The 24,455-nt window shown below is 41.4% G+C and overlaps 1 protein-coding gene across 3 annotated transcripts in view; it reads right to left on the bottom strand.

Annotated features, from left to right (window-relative positions):
- Positions 1 to 24,455, bottom strand: part of PDE1C (phosphodiesterase 1C) — a 573,123-nt gene that overhangs the window by 289,944 nt on the left and 258,724 nt on the right. The gene's annotated exons all lie outside the window — the stretch shown is intronic.

The following is a 24,455-nucleotide window of genomic DNA, read 5'->3' as shown; positions in this document are numbered from 1 at the left end:
TCATTAATGGGTACAAGGGTGGGCAGTTAACCATGCTACCCTCCATCTAAGAGAGGCTGTGTGTATCATTCAGGTGCTGTGTGTCTGCTCCCTTCCCATCATTCATCTATCAATCAATCAACAGCATTTATTAAGAGCTTACTTTGAGCTAAGGACTGTTCTAAGCATAGAAAATCCGAAGAAAGGCAAAACAGTCCCTTCAAGGACCTCACAATCTACTGGGAGAGTCAATGGATAAGCACTAGTTACATACAAAATAAAGAGGAATGACCGGGTCAGAATCATTACTCACATACTTGGCAGGATGGTTGCCCATTCCAGGAGACAAGGAGAGGGTGAGAGCAGGCATCTGCCTGAAATGGAATTTGAGAGGGGATGACAGGTCTGAGCAGAAAGACCTTTTCCTGCCAAATGCCATAAGGCCTGAAATTATCACCTGTACTGTCACCTTTCCGGAATATATTTTCCAAAAAACATTTTCCAGTTAACAAACATCTATTTTCTCTCTCTCCTTTACCTCTCCCACCATTGGAAATAAATTAAATAAAAACCAAATTCTTGTAAAAATATGCCCAATCAAGCAAAACAAATTCCCACATTGGCAATGTACAAAAAAAATATATGAACCCATCAGTACCCTGAATTCATCATATCTCTGTCAAGAAGTGAATGGCATGTTTCACCCTCTGGAATTGTGAGTGGTCATTGCACTGAACAGAATTCTTAAGTCTTTCAAGGTTGTTAAAGGCTGTGATTATATGATATAGATATAGATGTAGATATAGATATAGATATATATTGTCCCCTTCCAAGATCTTTTGGATATAAGCTTTTTAACTGGCTTGGGACATGCTATCCCCATATAAAAATAATGAGTTCCCAACCTCAACCTTAAAATGGGTAAGTTGATCAGATCCCAACACTTAACTATCCCCTGTCACTTGGGAAGGAACTTTGCCCCACAAGGAACTAGGAGAGAAGAAGGGGACTATAAAATGGTGGCATTAATCTAGATGACCTATTGAGTCCCTTCAAGTTCTAAATTTAGGAACCTATGAATTTTTCATGGGGGGAGGAGATTAGAAGGAAAATCCCAACTCCAGGAAGTGCTAATGACCTCAGAGTGCTAATGACTGCAGTGGAACCCTAGGAAAATAACTCAAATTATATTGCATATATGCTACATGAGGAAGATGATGTGCATCACATTGGGGTTAAGCACCCCGTACTGGACTTGTGGCTTACTTGGGGTCAGGAACTCTTGCTTTGCAAAGCCCCTCCAATGATCCAGACTCTCCATAATTTAGAATCTTAGACAGAAGCATTTCAGTTGTCCTACTATCTGCCTAAGGCACCAAACACAACATGCAGAGGTTAAGTTACTTACCCACAGTCACACAGCTAATATGTAACAGTGGCAAAATTCGAACTAAGATCTTCCTGACTCCATGGTCCAAACTTCTCTCCACTATATCAAACTGCTGCCTCTGTGTGTGTGTGTGTGTGTGTGTGTATGTAGATAAATAGATACCTATATACACACACATGCACATGCATATACATATATACACAATATATGACTTCTAAAATAATTATATAGTTTTAAGCACATTAAAGTAATATAAGAAAGGCAGGTTATTCTCAGAAATGTTAGAAACTCTACAATACATTACTGAAGACTGAAAAAAATTAGCACCTACTGAATACCTAGAGTGACAAAATCATGTGGCCAGAATTATACCTCAGAAGCTCAGTCTCTTTCAGAAACTAGGAGATGACTAAGAAATACTTACAATCTTTAAGCAACATGAAAAGAAAAACTTTAAAATGAGGCAACAGAGAAGACGTGGGGAGGAGGTAAGACTGGGTTCTTGAAGGCTATGCCAATAGGAGGGAGGGGGGACAGCTCCTGGCACAGTGCCTGGGGAGGGGCACAATCTCTGACTGGCCCTTTGATGAAGGACTCTGGGCTTCCCTTCCGAGCACCAGCTTCCCCAAATTTGAAGAGGACCATCACTCATTTTTCTGTCTTCACCAGCTCCTAAAGACCATCTCTGACTTATCATGATTTATCAAGACCTCCATGATTTATCATGGAGGGTTTGAAATAGCACCAGTGGAGCAATTATCCACCTCCAGGAAATCACTCATCTTGGAACTGGGGTATAATAAAACCATCTTGTTTTATTCTTGTTTTCAATTTTTTGAAGCTTTTCCACTTCTTTAACAACCTGGTCCTCCTCATCATCCAATTGAAATTCCTTCAATCACTCCAGAGTATCTCCAGTTCCGTCAATGCAGGCCTCTCTTCCCTCCAAATCTATTAGACTGTAAGCCCCTCAAGAGCAGGGACTATCTTCTTTGCCTTCCTTTGTGTCCTCAGAGCTTAGCACATGTGAAGGACTTAATAAATGTCTATTGACTGATGCTGACACAGATAGAATCTCTTATGAAATTTGGAAATTGAGTTTTTATGTTATTATGGTCACCAAACTCATTCTCTTGACATCCAACCTGGCCATGGCATCTCCAGACTCAGCAAGCAGAGGCAGTCAGTCAACAAACATTTACTGAGGGCTTACCATGTGCCAGAAGCTGTACTAGGGAGCAGAGATACAAAGAAATACCAAATCACACCACGTTGAATGACATGGACCAGGCTCTGTGATAAGCACTTTACAAATATCAACAACTTTGCCAGATAGGTGCTACTATTATCCCCATTTGGCATTCAAGGAAACTGAAGTTAAGTGACTTGCCCAAGGTCACACCACTAGAGAGAACACATTTGAATTTAGGTCTTCTTGACTTCCAGGAGCAGCTCTCTGCCCCAGGGCACCCCCTCTCTGCCTCATATGAACCAGTGAACTATCTGAAACTCCACCTGCACTAAAGGCAGCACAAAGAACAGCCCAGTATGAAAGGGCTGACTTGTTGTCCCCCAGAGAGCCTGCACCCTGAGCCTCCAGAGGACCCAACGTAAGCAAGCAAGGAAGTGGGCGGGCAGCCCAGCAGGAAACACTCTCCTACATTAGCTCTCAGGAACTATATCCCATTTGTCCCAAGATGACTATGGCTTGAACAGTGGGCAAAGCTCCATAGAAGCAGTGGGCCTGGAGATGGGTTTCATAGGAGCTCTAGAGACAATATGTGGTTTAGCTAATAAAGCACTGGTCCTGGAATCTGGAAGACCTGAGTTCAAATCCAGCCTCAGACACTGTGTGACCCTGACCAAGTCACCTCACCTGTCTGCCTCAGTTTCCTCAGCTGTAAAATGGTGATAAAATAGTACCTACTTTCCAGGATTCTTTTTGAGAACCAAATGAAGTAATAATTATAAAAATACTTAGAACAGTACCTGGTATATATTAGGTGTTCTCTTATCTCCCTATCTTAATATTTGCTGGTCTCTGGCAGTTAGGTGTCTTCTTAGAATACAATATATAGGGACAACAAAGGAAGTCAGTTATATTGAAGAGCAATTATTAAAATGCCTTAAAATAAGTTCCTGGACCCCAGGGCTTTAAGGCTGGGTAGAGTAAGGTAAGCCAAGGAGCAGAAAGGCGTCCCAAAAAGGACAGGATAGTAGCACAGATTTCAAAGCAGGAGTGACCATGGATCAGAAAGTCCAACAATCATATACCTACATTTGCAAGGACCTTTAGAGGTCAATGAATTCAACTCTCTCACTTTAGAGATGTGGAAGATGAACCTTAGAAAAGGACTGGACCACGATCACACAGACAGCTACCCACAGCAGAGGAATTCAAACCCACATTCTTAGACCCCAAATCCAGAATACTTTCTACTGCCCTCAAAGTACTCCACAGGTGCTATGATTCCAAGTGGCATGCTTTCCCTTACACTATGTTATCATGATGCTTTGGAAAGACAACTAAATATGGATCTAGGACATCTGGGCTTGCATCTTGGCTCTACCACCAGGTAGCTGGGGGCAGGCAGCTTGCCCTCCCAGAATTTCTATTTAATTGGTTGTAATATTGGTACCATCTACCTTACAAGATTGTCATAGGAAAGTGTTTTACAAACCATAGACCCCAGAGCACTACATGGTTGTGAGTTATTTTTTTAGGGATGAGGGTGGGGAGGGAACTAGTATATCATTTGGGGGAAAGTAAAGAGTTTTTGAGGAAAGTAATAGGAAAGAAAGATGGCAGAAAGAAAGATGGCAGCAAGACTGGCAGAGGGTCATAACAGCCAGTCTTAGAAGTAAAGAGACAGCATTATATAAATTGTATAGTGAAAGAGAAGTCAGAAGAGCTGGACCCTGCCCCTTAATGACTATTTGACCTTGAACATGTTCTTAACCTCTCCAAGCCTCAGTTCTTCTTCTGTATAATGGACATGATGATACAACTTCCTAGGATTGTTATAGGGAGAGCATTTTTTAAACTGGAAAACATTACATAAATATTCACTTCTTGTAAGTTATTGTGTTTTGGACTGTATTCTTCTGGCACTAGGGATCCACTGAAGGTTTTTGAGGAGGTGACATGTTAAGCATGTTTTGATTTCATAGCTACTATAAGAAGCAGAAAATAATAAATATTATAACTTCTCAGGCTGAATACTGACATGAAAAGAAAACAAATAGTCAATGACTTTAAAAAAAAAAGTTAACCAAATACCAACCCTTTCCATCTAAAAGTATGTTTATTAACCTTTTCCTCCTTGCTTCTGAATGTTTTTTAAACAATTTAAGATATCATTATATCTTACAAAATAAAATAACAGGAAGAACCTCCCAACTTCAAAACAGATTCTAAAGGGTTTAAAATTATTCCATGTCTCTTCAGTTGCTTGAGTGGTCCTATACAAAGGTAGGTGAGTGAATCCTTTAGTTTCCTTTGGGCCCTATGAATCTTTCCATTGAAAGGAAAAATAAAAGTAACTTATTGATGACTCTTTTCAATACCCTACTTTTGATTGGTGAAGGTTAATAGAACTGACCCTGATGGGTCCATGACCCCAGGACCTCCATCTTTCATCTCTGTATTAGAATATCCCATCAGAGCTTGATTGATGTTGATCACTCCTCTGATGGAAAGAGTTCACAGGACAAGGCGTGGGACCTGATTGATGGGCAGAGAGGGAGACTGATAGACCCAATTTAAAAGCCATTAGTATGCAAACCCAATTTCAGGGAGAGCGCATAAAATTGCTGATGTTCCACAGCCGCCATGGGTAAACCACAAAGACTCAAACACATAGATCATTAAGTGGTTTTGAAATTCTCTTGGCTTAATGTAAATGAAGAAATGAAAGTGATTATCTTCAACAGAACTAGGAAGTACTTGATGATTTTAACTCAAACATTGGAAAGGATAAAGTGCTGAGTTCCTGGAAAGAGTGCCAATCAAGTCAATTAAAAGAAGAGTATATCAGAATTCATTCTGCACTGGGGACAGGAGGAGAAGGAAATCACTTGGTCCTTCCTGGCTCTAAGAGTATGAAGAAATGGGATTCCTATAAGTACATTTCCCCTAGCACATATTCTAAATTATACAGGTACATCTCTGGACCACAGGGGATGTCATATGATAACCTTATATATGGGAATTCTTGGCAATTACCCTTTGATCCTCCATTTTTTAAATGACTAGAGTAATATCATCCACTTCCATTGGCTAGATATTCCAATCAATAAACTAAACACCATTCACTATGGATAACTGAAGGCAGAGTCATTTCAGATACTATCATTGTTCCTTTGAGACCTCCTCAATTATATTTTCTGACCTGTGGTGGATGGAATTGTCCAGTTTTAATTTATAAACTATGACTGTTTAGCTGGATAAACCAAATGGCCTTCTTCAATAATAGCACCTGGTAAGAACTGCCTCCAAGTGAGATCTCATGTAGACCTGATAAGTAGGTAGTTGTCAATTTCACTACTTATTTACTTACTTGTTCACTTGGGAGATTTATTCAATGTTTGTCTTTAGATATATGATTCTTTTAACCACAATGTACTTACATCAGAATGGTAAATAGGCTATTTCTATCACTTAATGGAGGAAGAAGGAGGGCTGAACCTTTGATTTCGTGTGTATAGGGAATACATAGGTGAGGAAATTCCATTTACCAATGTTCTTAATTTCTTTCAATTGTGTCTGACTCTTCAAGACCCCATTTGGGGTTTTCTTGGCAGAGATACTAAAATGGTTTGTCATTTCCTTCAAATCATTTTATAGATTGAGGAAACTGAGGTACACAGAGTTAAGTGACCTGCCCAGAGTTACACAGCTAGGAAGTGTCTGAAGCCAGATTTGAACTTATAAAAATGAGTCTTCCTGACTCCAGGCCCAGTGCTTTAGAAGCTGTGCCACCTAGCTGACTCTTTCCCAGTACAGGTCAGAAATTTCTCTGCGACTTATAGTTTTAGAGTGCTGCCTAGACCACTGAAAAGTTAAGTAACTTGCCCAGGACCATAGAGCTAGTAGAGGTCAGAAGCAGAACTTGAACCCAGGTCTTCCTGCATTCAAGGTCAGCCTTCTCTTCACTATGTCATACTTTCATTCCATATGGCAATCCATTAATATTTCTCTTTAGAGCTGTAGCAATATTCATTTCTACTTAATTAGCATTTATTAAGTGCCTGTGTGCATCATAAGCCTTCTTCAATGTCCTACTTCTCTGGCAGAGATATAACTTTGGGCTCTCCAAGGCTGTGTCAGGAGAACTCAAACTCTGTCAGGTTCTACCATCATAAGGAGACTTCAAGGACATGCAAAGCCAATGACAGGAAACATCTGCTTCCCTAGAGCTGGCCATCCAGGTCATGTGACCATGACAGCCCATGACTGGAGCACTGATTCTCAAAGTATCTGAAAAGGTGGGAAATTTCAAAGGTTGGGGGAGGGGGAGAAATCTTAGACTTCATTATTACAAAAAAAACAAACTATCAGTAATTACCAACTCGTACACCTAGTTTTCAAACTACATAAAATTTGCATGAGAATACATATGCATCAAGGTCACCTTGAAATCAGTAGAAGGGAATAAGGAGATCTTCCACAAATTATTTTGTAGAGTAAATCACATCTTTATCACCACACAAATGACAGACAAATTAAAAAGATAAAGTCCTACTGTACTTATTTGCTGGCTATAAAAAGCATTTACTTTGATAATATGAAACACTACCTTAAGACTCTTCTCTATGAGGTATCTTCCATGTATTTCCCAAAATCATAAAATATTCATTGAAAGATGTAACAACAAAGATGGCTACATCCACTAATCCTTGCATCACTAATATCAAGTGAGGCAGATATAATCGAGTGGGCTATATTTACCAGATTACATTCATCAAAGATGTTTGTTGCCATTGGGGAAGATGTCTAGCATAAAGTCCAATTGTAAGGGTTTTGTATATTTACATATTTTATATAGATAATAAGATACTTCAGGCATTTCTTTTTGAAGGTGATATCAAGCCCTGAAATGTTTCAGAACCCCCTCATGAAGTCCAAAATTACTTTCAAGAATTTGGCCTAACTATCTACCTAAGGAGAACCAAGTGGATAAAGAATACCTATTGTCCAAGATACGATATGAAATTTGATGGAAAATCCATAGAACTGGTCCATTGCTACATGTATTTGGGACAGACTGCAAGCGGACAATAAATTAGGCTGCAGCATTTAAGAAATTTCATCACACTTCCAGTAAGCCAAAGGTTCTCTTTGTGACAAAGGACTTTGTGACAACAATATTCTTCCAGTGACATTGTAAGACTTTAAATCATGGAACTCACATTAAGGAGGACTCAAAGAGTAGTGGAAAGGTATATGGTGGGAGGAAGTATCAACGTTCATATTATTCCATCACTTACTCTAGAGCCTACCTAAAATGGCCCGTTTTTTATTCCCTGTACACGACATCCTATGTCCCATATCTGTGCCCATATCGCTGTACAAGATGATGCCCAGATCTGGAACATACTCCTTCCTCACCTCTTAGAATTCTAAGCCTTCAAGGCTCAGCTGAAGTGTCTCCTTTCCCAATTGTCCTTCCAGCTGTTAGCACTCTCCTTGCTCCCCATGAAATCACTTTGCATTTACCTTATCTTTATCTGTGTACATGCCAGTAGAAGGGGAGCTCCTGAGGGCAGTTTGTTTTTGTCTTTGTGTTGCCAGCATTTAGAACAGTACCTAGTTACCTAGTGGGCACTTAATAAGAGCTTGTTGAATTGAGTTAAACTTAATTGAATTGAGAAAGCTGGAACTTATTACCATAAACATGAAGTACTATAAAGGTAGTTACTGGAGACAAACAATGAGGGAAAACAACTGTGGCCCATTGAATAGTGAGAACGCGGGGTGAATATCACACTGGATTGACTGGTACACACGCAAAGTCAAGAGAACTCAAAGAAGGGCCTCAATATGTTGGGTGGACCCTAGAGGACATGGGCAAACATACACAGGTTAGACATGAAGAGATGGGTTATTATTTGCCTCATTAAGTTAAATGCCCAAAAGAAAAAGATCAAAGACTGATTGGAATTTTAGAGTGCTAGAATAAAATAATAACAATAGGAAACAATTATAACAAAAGTGACAACAAATATGCCTGACTATGAAATGAAATATACTTGCTGACTTGTTATCTGCAATCATCTGAAGATACTACTGGTCCACAAAAACCTACGAACAAAGTATTTAATAGATGTCACTACACCAAATACCTCTAAACTAGGAGGAATGAAAAGCTCTCAAAACACAGAGACCAAATAGAAGAAGTCAAAACCATGTGGAAATAGAATGAGGTCCATATCATCTCCATCATCCTGTCTGCTGCTGCTGGAGGTGTCCCAAAGATGCTTTGAATGAGTCTGCTGTAGATAAGCTAACATCCCAAGACTTTTAATTACAGCAAATCAATCATTTTATCCACCTGTGCAATCTACCATTAGACATAAAAAATAAATCCAGAAAAGAGACTTGTCCTTGGATCACTGACATTGGAACTTTATCAAACATTATGAGGAGAATGAAATATTAACAATAATAAATGTGCTTATCGGGAAGCTTAAGAATATTTCAAGGCAAAAAGACCCCCTGAAAACCCAGCTAGAGGCTGGCTATTGAAGTTTTTAAACAATTAATTCAGTACTAAGGCTCAAGAGCTTATCAAAGTTTCTCTTTCAAAACAAAATATGAGTGCATCCCAGCAGCAACTTAATACGCTTGCGAGAAAACACTCCATACATAGGACAGCTGAGCAAATCACACCTGGCATTTTAAAATCTGTTTTTCACTCAAGCTTTTTTTTAATGGGGCTGCATCACATAAATACTGCAAAGCCCCTGATGTGGTGTGGGCGGGTCATTTGTCTCAGCTGCCACTAACCAGTCACGCCAAATTAATATCCCCTCGTACTACTGTTTCACAGAAACAACCGATAGCCTCCCAGAGAACCAGTGACGTTGTTCTGTTTGCCAAGCAGAGGAAAACCCTTCTCCTCGCCACAAGCCCTGACCTCTCCTGTCAACAGTCACGCACGTCCCTGTAATCAGCCATGAAATGGAAGGGCAGAGAAACATCTTGAGAAAAGACAAGGCAGATATACAACCCACAGGGGTCAAGCAAACGTGACTCATGCTTTTCATCTGTTATGGGAAACAAGACTATACGGTAGGATTTTGTAGCTGGTGTGCCTGGGAAGGCTTGCATATAGTGGAAGGAGTAGATGTTCTCTACTCAAAAGAGAAAAAGCTGGGAAAAGCAATAGAGAAAAATTAGCCAACATAAATGATGCATTCTGACTAACAGGTTATGTTTTCTTGTTGTAGCTTCATAAATAGATATCTGAGTAAAGCCAAAATAAAGGAATTCTCCAAATGCAATTTGAAAAGGCCATTTTCTGAGAGGCAGTCTGGAATGTTGGCCTTAGAGATGAAAAGAACTTGATTTCAATCCTACCTCAAGATTCTTACTAGCTACTTTAATCTCTGCGAGCCTCAGTTTCCTCATCTGAAAAATGGGCATAATAAAACCCATAGTACCCCACAGGATGAACTGAAGGGAAATGAAATAGGGCATGCTGAACACAAAAGCATTTCTAATTTCCATTGAAAGCAAAAAATCAGGACATCTTTAATTTCTTCAAGTGAGAGAATGTGGTACAATCGAAAGCACAGTAAATTTGGATTCCAAGAACCTAGGTTCAAATCCTGACTATACCTCTTGGGATCACAGGGTCGTAGGACTGAAGCTGAAAGGGACCTCAGAGACCAGGTCATTTTAAAGACGATGAAATTGAGTCCTAGGGTGATTAAGTGACTTGCTCAGCATCAGACGAGCATAGTAAAGCTCTTCCAGGGTAAGATTCAAACCAAGAACCTTTTACCTTGTGCTACTGGTCAATGGACTCTCTGTGGGCCTCAAATTCCTCCCCTATAAAACAAGGAGATTAGACCAAGCAACCTGTCGTTCACTCCAACACTTCACCCAGGGTCAGGCACATATCAAATGCTAATTTCATAATAAAATGTTAATTACACTAATAAATGTTTATTGACTGATCGTCCCACTCAAAATTTATGCTCCTCTACCATAAAGTTCCATATTCCTGGTCATTATTGTTCTTATTAACACAAAGTAATAGATGTTGATCAAGCCTATCTAACCAGTCATTTTATCCTGGGCACACTTTCCAATCCCCCATCCTCCCTTGTTTTTTTCCTCTCATATAAAGCCAATATTTGCACTCTTAAATATATGCGGATACAGGAGATGACTCTACAGAGCAGTCAGGCAGTTTCCAGTACCTACCACAATGCCTTGCACAGATACACAGATACACAACAGTTCAGTTGCGTCTGACTCTTGATGACCCCACTTGGAGTTTTCTTGGCAAAGATATTGAAGTTGTTTGTCATTTTCTTCTCCAGCTCATTTTACAGATGAGGAAACCAAGACAAACAGGGTTAAGTGACTTACTCAGAGTTACACAGCTAGTAAGCACCTGAGGGCACATTTGAACTCAGGTCTTTCTGACTTCTGGCCCTGAGCTCTATCCATTGTGCCACCTAGCTGTGAGACACAGATCCACACGTAAATACAAAAAATGATCTAAGATTTCATCAGCACGTAGGAAACCACCTCCACCACAGCAGATTTCAATCCAGCTGCAATTTAGCATCATAGAACTATAGATTTAGAGCTCCAAGGGACCTTAGAGACCATCTAGTCCCACCTTCATGTTTTACAGATGAGAAGTCTAAAGTCCAGGAACACAGACCTAAAGTTACATAGGGCGATCCAATCCAAGCCCTCTGCTTCCAAAGAATCAAGTCCCAGGGAGGTTCCCAAGACTCACAGAGCCTCACACAGTGGATAAGGACTGGAGATGGGACTGGAACAAAGGACTGGCTAACTAAAAGCTCAGCATATTTTTTATCCACTGTGCCATCCGGCCTTGTCATACATTGGTCCCCTTCACAACACTGAAGTACAGCGAAATTGGTCTATTTACCCTTCATCCCATTTAACATGGATATACCTTCTCACCTTGGCCTCTTACAGACTCCACTTTCCTTCCTTCCTCCTACTGGAGGTCTTTTCATTCCTCCCATCTAAGAAAAATTACTTTGTATTAGTGTGGCATATGTTTTGTACCTATATATGTATATATAGCTGCCTCCCACAATAACATATAAGTTCCTGGAAGGAAGGGACAGGTTCCTTTTGGCCTCTGTATTCCCAGTGCCTCACACTGGGATCCACTGACTTCCTTACACATAGTAGGCACTTAATGTGTTTTTTTTATTTGAATTGAATTTGCAATTTAGCATAATGTTGGATGCTAGAGTTCAAATCTTGGGACCTGGATTCGAGTTCCCATCTTTGAGATGCCATCCTAAAACTTACTAGCCTTGAGACAATGGGCGAATCATTTGATTTCCTCTTCTGCAAAATGGGAATGACAATCCTGATGCTGGCTACCTCTCAGAAGTGTCATGAGGAGACAGCTTTATCAAGCTCCAAGCATTGTAGAAATGTGAACCAATGTCATGATTTAGCCTCCAGCTATTTCCACCAAAGCATCCTTCATCTTCTCTCATACAAAAGAATGTTGAGACAAAATAGAACAGGACCTGCTATCTCAAGGTCACATCTTTTCTGGTCTGTGACACTGAAAACAAATTCAAAATCTTTGCCATTGGAAGCTTCTGCCCCGACCTCTAAGCCTAGCACAGAGATACTTAGTGTAACAAAGCCCAGCTCATGGTCTCTGCATTTTCTACCTTGGGAGACATTTGATGGCCAAGGAAGAGGGACAGAGATGGACCTGGGATTTCATAGGGATACAGGGAAACTCCCTCTGCTAACAAAGCTTGGCACAACATCTGCCATTTAGACTCTTAGAGAGTTGTCCAGAGCACTAACAGTGGAGTTATTTGCGTCGAGTGATGCAGCCGGGCTATGTCAGAGACGAGAATTGAATCGAGAACTTCCTGGCTCTGAGCCCAGTCTCCATCCACACGACCACAGCTGCTCCTCCTGAGGCACAAACACACGATTTATGGGAGAGTGTCTTCCCAAGAATTAGTCATAAGGGAAAGAGGAAGTCACCGGAACAGGAGACATGATACATAGTGTGAACAGCAAGTAAGGATTTGGATTAAGCAACCACAGAAATCCCATGTCCAGAAAACCTTGCCTCTCTTCCCAGGAATCCCTTCTTTGCAGTGTCAGAGGAAGAGGGACAGCATTTCTGCCAGCTTGTTTCATGGAGCCAGGGCAAAGTGGATCCTAAGAATGATTTTCTTTCCTTTAAACTCTTCCTGGTCTTTCCATCAGCTTCCTTCCTTCTATGGAATCAAAACAGACCTTTCCCCAGAATGAAAACAAGTAGACAAATGATTGGAGCCAGGACTAAAAGTCTGAGAGCTGAAAATAAAGATGAAGCTTAGCGAGGAGACGCCCTCCTTAGAAATGATAGTCAAGAGCTGCTAGTGGTCATGTGCACTGACTAAGGCCAAGCCTCCTCTTGTGCTCCCAACACTGTAGCACCAAATGATTGAGGGAGCAGGGGAGGCTCTCTCAGCTAAGCTAGCTCCCTGTTCAATCCTGGGGTTATGAGGTATGAATAATACCTGTGCACCAATGTCTCCCCCAGCTGTGACCCCATCCTTCCTATCCACAGCAGTTGTTTTTATGTGAGTGAGCTAGCTTACACAAGGTCACTGGATTCCAGCCATGATTGGTACCCACAACCCTGACAACAACTTCCAATCACAGAGGATTTGTCTTGATATCCAAATGGACACAGGGACAGCACCAAAGGTCAGGAGAATATTTTCATTCTCCTTGACTTTGAGACAGCACATATCCCTGCTGGCCACTCACTCAATTCATGATTACAGATTTACATGAGGAAGGGACCTGAGAGATCATATAGCTTCTTCATTTCACAAAAGAGGTAATGGAGCCCAAGGTCCCAAACATCGTTCAGTCACACATAGAGTAAATTTCCAAGGCAGGATTTGAACCCTGGTCTTCCTAACTCTATAGCCCTTTCCCCTGTACTGCCTCCCAATTCAATTCAACAAGAATCTATTAAGAACCTACTATGTGGTGAGCTTATCATCCTTATATATGAGTGAAAATGCATTTATTAAAGGTCTCCTATGTGACAGGTTCTAGGCATACAAGTACACAAGTGGGACAAGAACTCTTGGCACTCTATATCCACTCTCTACCTGTCTAACCATTCCTTATTTGTCTACTTTACCAATTCTGGACCCTCCCCATGGTCCCCAAAGGTAATTTTGACCTGAGTTCTTCTCTCTCTTGGCAACCTCCTTCACACCAGGAAACATGGGATCTTGGACACAGAGTTGGAAGGAAATTCAAAGGGGGTCTGGTCCAACTCTCTCCTCTTACAGAGAAGGAAACTGGCTCTCAGAGAAACCAAAATTTACACAGTGATAAAGCCCAAGATTTGGACCCAGGCCTCCTGACTCCACAAGCAATGCATTTCCTTACTGCTTCACTGATCCATTCTCTGAGGACAACTCCCTTATCTACATATCCAGCCATATTTCTGCCAACCTTTTAGACATTTCTATCTAGATGGTCCAATGACATCTCAGATTCAATATATATAAACTCATCGCTGCTTTCCCAACCACTAAAAAACCTGTCCATCTTCCACCTTCTGTATTCTGTTAACAATACCTTTGTCATCCCATCATCCCAGACCAAAACCATCAAGTAATCTTTTATTCTTCCCTTTGCCTCGACGTACCTCTCCTCTGACCTCCAATCAACTGCTAAGTTCTACTTAGTCTGTCTCCACAATATGGCAAGTCAGTGGAAAGAGGGCTGGGTATGTGGTGAAAGAACTCAGGCTCACATCTGGTCTGGCACTGATGATCTGCTCTAGCCTGTCTAGGCTACTCACCCTTCCACGACCTAACATTCCTCCTTGGTAAAATAAGGAGGTCTCTTCCAACTCTAACTTTGTGATTCCACAATCTTTTATTGCAAACATCCATCCTCTCCTCTCCTCTTATATGGACATCACCATGGCTCAGACCATCATGACTTCTCCTAATTAGATGGGAGATAGTGCCATGCAGGAAAAAGAACCCAGGGTCTAAATTCAAATCCTGGATCAGTTTCTTTTTACTTTTAAGTCTCTAGGACTTAATTTTCTCATCTGTATAATGAGGGGTTTGGCCTAGATGACCCCCAAGGTCCCTTCTAGCTCTCTAGATCTGTGACCTGCCATGAAAACTGTGATAGGCCCCTAACTAGCCTCCCCTGAACAATATAGCCTTAATCTCCTGACTTGGCTCAGTGATCGCATCACTTTCTGGATCTGCTCCAAGGATACAGATCACAATCCATCCACATGTCCTCATTCTGGATATCTTTTGTCCATGCCATCCCATAAATCCTTGACAAGGAGTTCATCTAACATGCCAAAAGCCTTTCTCTAGCTATGCTGATAGTGCATGGATACCAACAGAGCCTGCATGCTCTCTGTCCATCAATTATTCCTCCCTCTTGCTACATGACTGGCCCACTTCCATGTATCTCTCCAAAGACATCCTTTACTCCATCACTTATTCTGCATAATTCTATACCAGCAATATAGATCTCTCAACCAAAGTTTGATGGACCCATGGAATCACATATCACTTAAATATATTGTTCAAAAATGGAGATCTGTCTAAGGGAGAAACTTGAATAACTTTGAATCACTGCATAATTTCCCAAAGGCAGTACAGATTTTTCTGTTATTAAATTTTGGACCCAGCTCATTGTCCACATGCATCATTTGTCCAAAGTATGTATACTAAGGACCAAATTCATTAACTATCTTTGTAACTGCCTACATATCATCATCTGGACAATAAATATACTTTATTCCCTTGACTTTTCCTGTATGAAGAGTCATGCCAAACTCCTGAATTATGATGAACATTATTTGAGAAGCTCTTCAGTATTCTAGAGGATTTCATGAAGTCAGGGAAATGTCATCTACAAACAGGATTCATCTGGAAAACCTTGTTATCTATAGGGGATCTTTTTTTCTATTTGGATTTTGTGCTGGACATCTTACTTATCAGTATCTATCATCTTGTTTTATAATTAGCTTGAGATTAGTAATCAAAAAGTTGTTGAAAAAAGTTATAACTAATATGCTGTTGTTGGAATATAAGCTTCTTGAGAGTAGGAATTATTACATTCTCTATATTTAAATCTCTGGTGCCTAAAAGTGTCTGGCCAGAGTAGGAGATTAATAAATGTTTGTTGCTGAATAGGGTGGCACAATCTGCTATCTGTTACCAACACCTTTGTCCTCCCACCATCCCAGATCAAAACCATTGAATGATCTTTTATTCTGCTGCCAAGAAAGATGGTGGATTGCTTGAACTCTGGAATTCTGTGATGCAGTGACTTAAGCTGATCAGATGTCCTCACTAAGTCCTGGGAAAGAAAGAAGGGAGGGAGGAAAAAAAGGAAGGAAGGAAGGAAGAAAGGAAGGAAGGAAGGAAGGAAGGAAGGAAGGAAGGAAGGAAGGAAGGAAGGAAGGAAGGAAGGAAGGAAGGAAAGAGGGATGGAGGGAGGGAGGAAAAATGCTTCTTGATCAATTGATTGAGCCTACCTGCTAAAATAACCTTCCAGTCCAAAGGTCTGAGTGTGTAACTCTCCTGCTAAAAATTCAGTGGCCCCTATTTTTCAAGAGACCAAATACTAACACTTAGCCTGGCACTTTAGACCTTCTACAACATGTAGTTATATTTTCAGTCTTTGTTCTCTTTCACAGACCCCATGCCCCAACTAAATCCTGTCATTCAGTGCATTCAAGATGATAACCAATGCTTAGAAATGCCCACTTCTCATTGTGGAAGGTAAATACCTTGGTAGGAGCCTTTGTCTCCCTTTTGATTTGGCATTCCCAGAACCCGATTGAAGTTAAGTATGTTAATTTAAGATTAATTTCACATCACTACCTGTTGAAATCCTTATCACCTTCAAGATCCAGCTGGCTTCTGCCACCTCCTCCATGAAGCCTTCCATGATTCCCCAGCTCAAAGTGATCTCTCCCTCCTTGTGTTCTTTACAGTCCTTCACTTTTGCCTCTCATATCCTTTCTTGTATCACGTCTACTTGTGTTTATGTCATATCCCACCTGTTCATTAAGTAATGAGAGGCAGCATAATACAAATGGTGATAAGGATAGAGATGAGGAGATAGGATAAAGAAGGCTTGAACCAACCCTAAATCCCATCCTGGACATTTACAAACTATGTTATTCTGAGCAAATCACCCAAACCCTCTGAGCCCCAGTGTCCCCATCTGTAAAAATGGAAATAATAATACCCTCCACCAAGTGCTTTGCTGATCTTAAAGCAGCATATATACATATGCATGTATATGTAAATACTTATTATAATTATATGTTATACGTAATATAACTATTATAAATATATACATTTTATATATATATACTTAAAACAGTGCAATAATTATTGCTGCTGCTGTCTATTGTTACTGAGCCATTAGCTCCGCGGGGCCAAGGTCTATGGCTGAGTCACAGATAAGCTTTGTGTCCCTCCCCCATGCCAGGCACAGTGCTTCTCACACAGGAGGTGCTAAGTGAACAGTGGCTGGATTGGACAGCACAAAATAGTTTAAGTTGATTTGCATTCACTGGTTTTTCTATTTCTTTTCTCCTTTGGTGGCAAGAATTGCAGTCTTATCACGTAGCTCAGCAACTACCCTTGAGATCGGGATGACTGGCCCTGAGCCAGGACTCCAGGGGCTCTGAGAAAGTCTCGAAAGCTTTGTGATGCCTCGATTTCTCCAATCAACAACATTCTTTAATGCATTTTGACTACCTTGGGTGGCTGTAAAGCTCCAAGAGCCAATGTCTGAAGATTCGTTGGACTTCCTGGAAGCCCTGAGTGCCTACACACATATACTAAGCTACCCCCAGACTATTAGAAGGCAGCTAGCCTGAGCCATTAACTGTAGAAGTCATTGAGAAGCTATCAGCACCGCTGGACTTTTAAGACCATGTTCTTCCAGAGGGTTACTGGTACTTTTGAAACATTGTTCTGTTCTGGCTAACATTAAAATTATTATCTCAAGAAGAATGAAGACCAGCTCTTCCATAACAGAAATATTCTCTGTCCTAGCTATTGGGAATATGATGACAAGGTGTAGACAACTGTAGAGGTGCTTAAACATCAGGGGTCCTCCCCATCCAGGAAATGCCATTCTAAGTAGAATGCTCTGACATTTACATAGGGCACTTTTCATCCTCTCTATCTCTAATGTTCCTGTATCAGGGATATTTTTGCGATTTTGCATATTTTTGTTATTTTTTGAGGTTTGTGATTTTCTGAATCTTTCTAGTTTTCTCTCCTCCTCTTCTTTCCTCCTTGCTCTCCTCCTTTTGCATCCAAAGGAAGATAGATGATAGAGTCAGAGCTAGAAGGGATTTTAGCGAACAGTTCTCTCATTTGACAGATGATGAAACTGAGGCACAGAATGGCAAAAGGAATTTCCCAGGATTCCACAGGTAGTAAATGTCAGAAACAGTCTGGAAAAAAAAAATGTCTCTTCATTGGTGGATGGAGCTCCCTCACCAAAGAGTTCCCTGTACTGGGTCTTCCTGATTCTAAACACTTAATGAACCTAGAACCAGCTGACAATCTAATTCTCCTGCCTCCAAGTCCAGCACTTTCTCCATGAGACTTCTCAGAGTTGGCTAGAGAAGTTATGGGGTATACATAAATGCGTTGCATATAGTAGATACTCAGTAGTATCCAGTCACTGTTCACTTAGCACCTCTTGTGCTTGTTGACCTATAGAACGAGACGGAAATAAAGTAGAATCAAATAAGTGGTCATCACTTGGCAGAGCCAAGACAATGATAATACTACCTAAATTAATTAAAAGGCTTAATGTCATAGCAATCTAGAACTAAGCCAAACTATCACAAGATTCATCCTGATGGGAGAAATGGGTGTGCCCTTTAAAAAAAGGCTGGGTTCATATTCGTTGTTCTATCCATGTACAGCACTGAAGTCTGGGGTCCTTGTTCTCCATGGATTAGATATAGTTCCTGTACAATATGGCCATATTGTTAATGGTCTTTATTTATTCATTACATGGATGAAAACTCACAGCTATTACTAATTCTAAAAGACTCCTCACATCATCCTTGGCACCAAATGTGTTTTTCATCCCCTCAAGACCAAACCAAGTGGCTTAATGACAGAAATGCCAGGTGTTTTTCTTTTCCAAAAATAAAAAATCTGTTGAAAAGGACACAAAGATACATATGAGGTCCTAGTCCCAACTGATATAATTCATTGAATGTCCCGGAAATCCTTCCCAAGAGCCAGGAACTATGCTGAGGGTCAAGAGTACAAAGACATGAATGAAACAGTCCCTTCCCTCAAGAAGTTTATATTCTACCAAATGTCTCACCCTACTTCCAAATAAACAGTTAATAATATTGGAAGCCATCAAACTCACCCCAGAATGCTGAGGAGGCCGACCAGTACAGCAGAGATAACAATGGGTTTGGAATCACAGGACCTGCATTTGAATCTCACTTCTTCCACTTACTAGCTATAAGTGGAAGCTAGCAAATGACTTCACCTCAGTGGGCCTCAATTTCCCCATCTGTAAAATTAAAGGGACAACTGGGCAGCACAGTGAGGAGAGTGCCGGGTCTGGAGTCAGGAAAATTTATCATCCTGAGTTCAAATCTGGCCTCAGACACTTACTAGGTGTGTGACCCTGGGCAAATCACTTCACCCAGTTTATCTCAGTTTCCTCATCTATAAAATGAGCTGGAGAAGGAAATAGCAAAGCACTCAGGTGTCTTTGCCAAGAAAACTCTAAAAGGGGTTGTGAAGAGTCAGATACAACTGAACAATACAAAATAAAAGGATTGAGCTACCTCTCTCTCTCTCTCTCTCTCTCTCTCTCTCTCTCTCTCTCTCTCTCTCTCTCTCTCTCTCTTCCTCCCTCCCTCCCTCACATACACATATACACACACACACATACACACACTCATACCAGATGTCAGCTCCATTTCTAAATCTATGATCCTAAGTTCAAAGGAACTCAAAATCAATGGAATGGGAAACTAACTATTCTTTAAAAGTATATTTCTCTTCCACAATGTTCTATGAAAGGTCTTTTTTACATGGAAAAAATGGTTTACACAAACAGTGTGGCTGAGGAAGAGGGCAGATAAGAATGGATAAATGAGCAATAGGTCACATTTTATTTACAAATGAGAAAACTGAGACTCAAACTTATCTGAGGTCCCACAGTAATTACCTGAGCCAAGACTTGAAGCCAGGCCCTCCGAAATTTAAATCCATCACTTTACTCACTAACAAGAAAAACTGGGAATTTTAGACAAATTTTCTTTCATCTCACTCCATCCCTATATTTCTGAGCCTTATCATAATCTCCCCCCAAAGTTTCCCTCCTATCCCCTTCCATTATGGAGCCCTGCTTGCTTCTCCCCAGATACTCTCCTACAGAGGCCAGATCAGCCTTTTCATTAAAATCTCGTGCCTTAAAATCGCTTTCCAAAATGAGACGCTATATATAGCTGAAGCTAATGACCGAGAGAACTCCAACCAAAGCGGGTCAGCCTCTGAGGCTCAATCACAGGATCACAGACCTAAAGCTTAGATCTCAGAAGCCATCTGGTCAAACCGTCTTATTTTATAGATGAAGAACTGGTGAAATGGGAGGGAAGAAGCATTTACATAGCACCTACTATGGAAAAGTAGGTGCTATGATTATTTTCACTTTACAGTTAAGGAAACTGAGGTAGACAGAGGTTAAGTGACTTGCCCAGGGTCATGCAGCCATTAGGTATTTGAGGCCAGAACTGAATTCAGATATTCCTGATTCCAGGCCCAATACTCTGTGCACTTTGCCACCAGGTGCCTCTAGGACCAGGAACAAGGACCCAGAAAGGTTTTGATTCACACAGTTAGCAAGGAGGAGAGTGACCATTTGAATGCAGGATCTCTGATTTCAAATCCAACTTTCTTTCTGCAGAAAAGTGCCCACCTTTCTGCCTTGAATCAGTAAAGTCTAATTGTCCTCTTCTGTACCTGTTAGAGAATCACTGGGTTTTGTTCCAGGAGGCTGGCGTCACTCTTCAGCTCAGAGGACAAGGCCTCATGCCCGGCTATTTAGGCATTGCGGATCTTCTGGCTGGGAACGGGCTCTTGGGTTGGCTTTGTTCCTGAACAAACCAAAGTAGCCAAGGAGCAGTGTGGTGCAGTGGGGAAAGAACCAGGTTTCAGGGTCCTCTGATCCAAAGCATTCTGGTTACATGATCCTTGGGGTATCACTGAACCTCTTAGAGAGCTGTATGGTTCCGGAAAGTGCCAACCTGCCTTGGTAGAAGGACTTTCCTCTCCAGGGAGTCCCCTGTTCTAGTCAAATCACAGACCCAGCCCCTGAAGTATAATGAGAACAGAGCAGAGGAATGTGAACATTTCAAAACACCCCAGGCAGGTCAGGGGGATAACTTAGGGGCATCTTTTTTTAAATGTCACCCAGGGAATGGGTTCTTTGCACCCACTTTGAAGGGCCAGTGCCCTCCCCCCCTAATTAATTTGTAGTTTTTAGGTATTTCTAGCTTATGTACATACGTGTACCCTAATAGAATGTAAGTCCCTTCCAAAAAAGGAATTGTTTTAGTTTTGTTAATAGCCCCAGCACCTGGCACATAGTACGTATTTTATGAAAACACTATTGATTGGCTAATAAATGTTTGTTGATTAACTTGTATGCCAGCACCTAGCCCAGCCACAGCACAGAGTAAGCACCTCATGTGTGTTGAATGATGGATTGATTTGCATTCATCCCTACCATCTAGCACAGTGCCTGGTACATAGTAGGTGCTTAATAAAAGCCTGATGATTGAGCGATCAGTGAAGGGTAGATCCACCCTGTGGATCATGACTCCCCCTTCCTACTCTTCTCATTAATCGTTCAAGACAAGCCAGCAGTAATCAAGAAGAGAAGCTTTGGACCTAGAGACCAAAGGGGTCTGTTTGCTGTTGTTCGGGTGGGTCTGACTCTCCATGACCCCACTTAGAGATGTTTGCCATTTCCTTCTCCAGCTCATTTTACAGATGAGGAAACTGAGGCAAACAAGGAAACATGACTTGCCCAGGGTCATACAGCTAGCAAACTGCTGAGTCCAGATTTGAACTCAAGTCTTCCTGACTCCAGGCCTGGCTTGCCATCCACTGCACCATCTAGCTGTCCAAAAGGGACCTTGGGAGATTTCTTATACAACCTATACCAAAGTAAGATTCTCTAAGGAGAAAATAAGCCTGTCTCTACATCCCCAAAATGCTGCATGTAATAAGTAATGCTGATTCACATAAATATAATACTAAATTTAGTACCTCAGGTCCAATTTCACTAGCTCCAATGTTTCCTCAATAACCCACCGATGTGTGCAAAATGCCAATGAATGACTAGATTTCATGTATTTTGAAGAATGCTGGTTTGGATGAACCAAAAATCTCCAGGCCTCGGAAGGCCTGCTCATCGGAAATCATGGCCAACTGTCTTGTATCTCTACCAAGGATGAGGTCAGAGGGAATAAAGTGAGCCTCTTTGTACTGGGTTGATAACAGGTGACTGAGGAAGACTCCCATGGTGTACAGCCCAGAAGAGACTCCCATCTGTCTGGGACAGAGAAGACAGAAGAGAGAGTACAAATGAACTATGCAAGGACTACCAGGCCTTTCTACCCAGGAATTGGAATCACAGAACCACATGGAGCCCTAGACTGGAGAGGCCACTGAGTCCATTTTAGACATGAGGAAAGTAAGGCATAGAATCACAGATCCAGGGTCACAGAACATGAAATGTTCTGATCAGTGAACGTAGAAATAATCCCCAGGCCTGAGCCTTTTACAAATGTGACCTAGAATAAAATAAGGCATCTCCTCAGAAGGCCAGAAGCTTTCCTGCTGTTCTCTTGGATCCTCTGAAGTCTTTTGCAATCCTCCCTGTAAAACAACTGTACAATGGCCAAAGAACCAAAAGGTGAAGCCTGATGAACATCAGAGCCTCCTTTCTCCTTTATTCCCCAACAAAGCAACCACTAGCTTTTGTGGGCTGCCATGCTGTGGGAGGAGAGAACCTCCAAGAGTACTAGCATTAGAGTAGAGGGCCTGGGTTCAAGTCTCCCCTCTGGTACTTACTATGTGCCCTCGCTAGCTATGTAAGCAAGTCACTTTGCCTTCGGGTCTTACTTTCCTCATCTGTAAAATGAGGGGGGCTGGACTCAATGACTTTCCAGCTCTGAATCTGTGATCCTGTGTGTGACTCTGGACAACCACAGAACCTGTCTGGCCCCAGTTTCCCTAACTGTAAATGAGGGGGTTGGACTACATGGCCTCTGAGGTCCAGCTCTGAGTAGAATCCTTGTTTGGAGAGATTTTCCTCTAAGTTAGGGGCCCTACCTCTTTCAAAGGTCACAGTGATCTTAGATGAGAACATGATCTTGGTCTCTAAACCTACAGTCACATTGTTTCCATGGCCTGGACCTTTCTTAGGTGCCCAGATGCTGGTCGGCAGCACAGGACTCAGAGAGTAGTCAAAGGGCTTACTGTCCATCTCCACAGACCAGGGAGGCTCCCCCTCAACAGACGGCCTTCATCAAATCCTCTAAAGATCACAGCTCATGTTTCCAGGTAAGGTTCTCATGCATCTGTCTCCAAGGGGGCTCAATCATACCCTGAATGATTAGCCTTGCTGACCCAACTGAGGATGTGAAAGGGACCTCAGAGTTCATCCTGTCCAAAGACAGACCCAGAAAAGCCAAGGGACTTGCCCGAGGTCTTAGCTGGATGGGAAAGGAAACTGAGGTTGAAGAAGGTTGAATGACTTAGCTGAGGATGTGTCCCTCATGGTAGAGTTAGGGTTCAAACCCAAGGCTTCTCATTCCAAGTCCAACCCTCATTCCACTGACCCCTACTTAGTATTCCCAAGCTTCCCATAATAACAAAACCTATGCAAATTTACCATCATCCATAATGCATTCCACCTAGTACTTGGGGAGTGTGAAGGGGAAAGAAGATAGATAGGCCTCAGAGAAATTATCTTGTCCTAGTCTTCCAAAAAGAGATGAGAAAACACCGTCTCCCTCCCTCCTTTGCAAAGGCAGGAGATGATGGGAATGGACCACCATATATATTGTCAGACTACTAATGCGCTGGGTAATTTTGCTGAACTTTTTTTCTTTCTTTTTAATTCTTCGTCATAAGACATGGAATGCTGGGAAGTGAAGGAGATAACAGAAATTGGAAATGAAGGTGACATAAAAATTTTTTAAATCAAAATTGTAAAGAGAAAAAGATATGGAAATGAGTTTCTCAGTTAAAATGCTCATGACAATAATAAGTCAGCATTTAAAGTTTGCAAAGCACTTTATTATCTCTTCACAACAATTCAATGAGGCAAGTGGCATTATTATTCCCATTTTACAGCTGAGGAAACTGAGGATGAGTGGGTAAGTGACTTGTGCACAGTCACTCATCTAGCCAGTTTCTAAGGCAAGATTCCCAACTCAGGTCTTCCTGACTTCTAGGTTCAGAGCTCTATTCACTAGCTGTCTCTTTTGAAATCAAAGATATTCTTTTTGATGCTTACTGCCAACAAAGGCATCATTGATGGGCCAGTAGTAATAAAGGGATTCTAGAAATCTCTAAGTATACACATTCCTTCTGCCCCATAGCATGCACAGTAACTTGGAGAAAGCATCTTGGAAACTTTCAGCAAAGCTGAATTCCTAAAGAGGGATGCCACTGAGATCAGTTCCTCCCCCCCCAAAAAAACACACCTAAGTACAAAAGCTAATCTGATCTAGTTTTCTTAATCACACAGAGAGAA

Source organism: Notamacropus eugenii, chromosome 3 (assembly GCF_028372415.1).
Source record: "Notamacropus eugenii isolate mMacEug1 chromosome 3, mMacEug1.pri_v2, whole genome shotgun sequence".
NCBI classification, from domain to species: domain Eukaryota; kingdom Metazoa; phylum Chordata; class Mammalia; order Diprotodontia; family Macropodidae; genus Notamacropus; species Notamacropus eugenii.
This window is presented reverse-complemented; position numbering and strand designations above follow the sequence as displayed.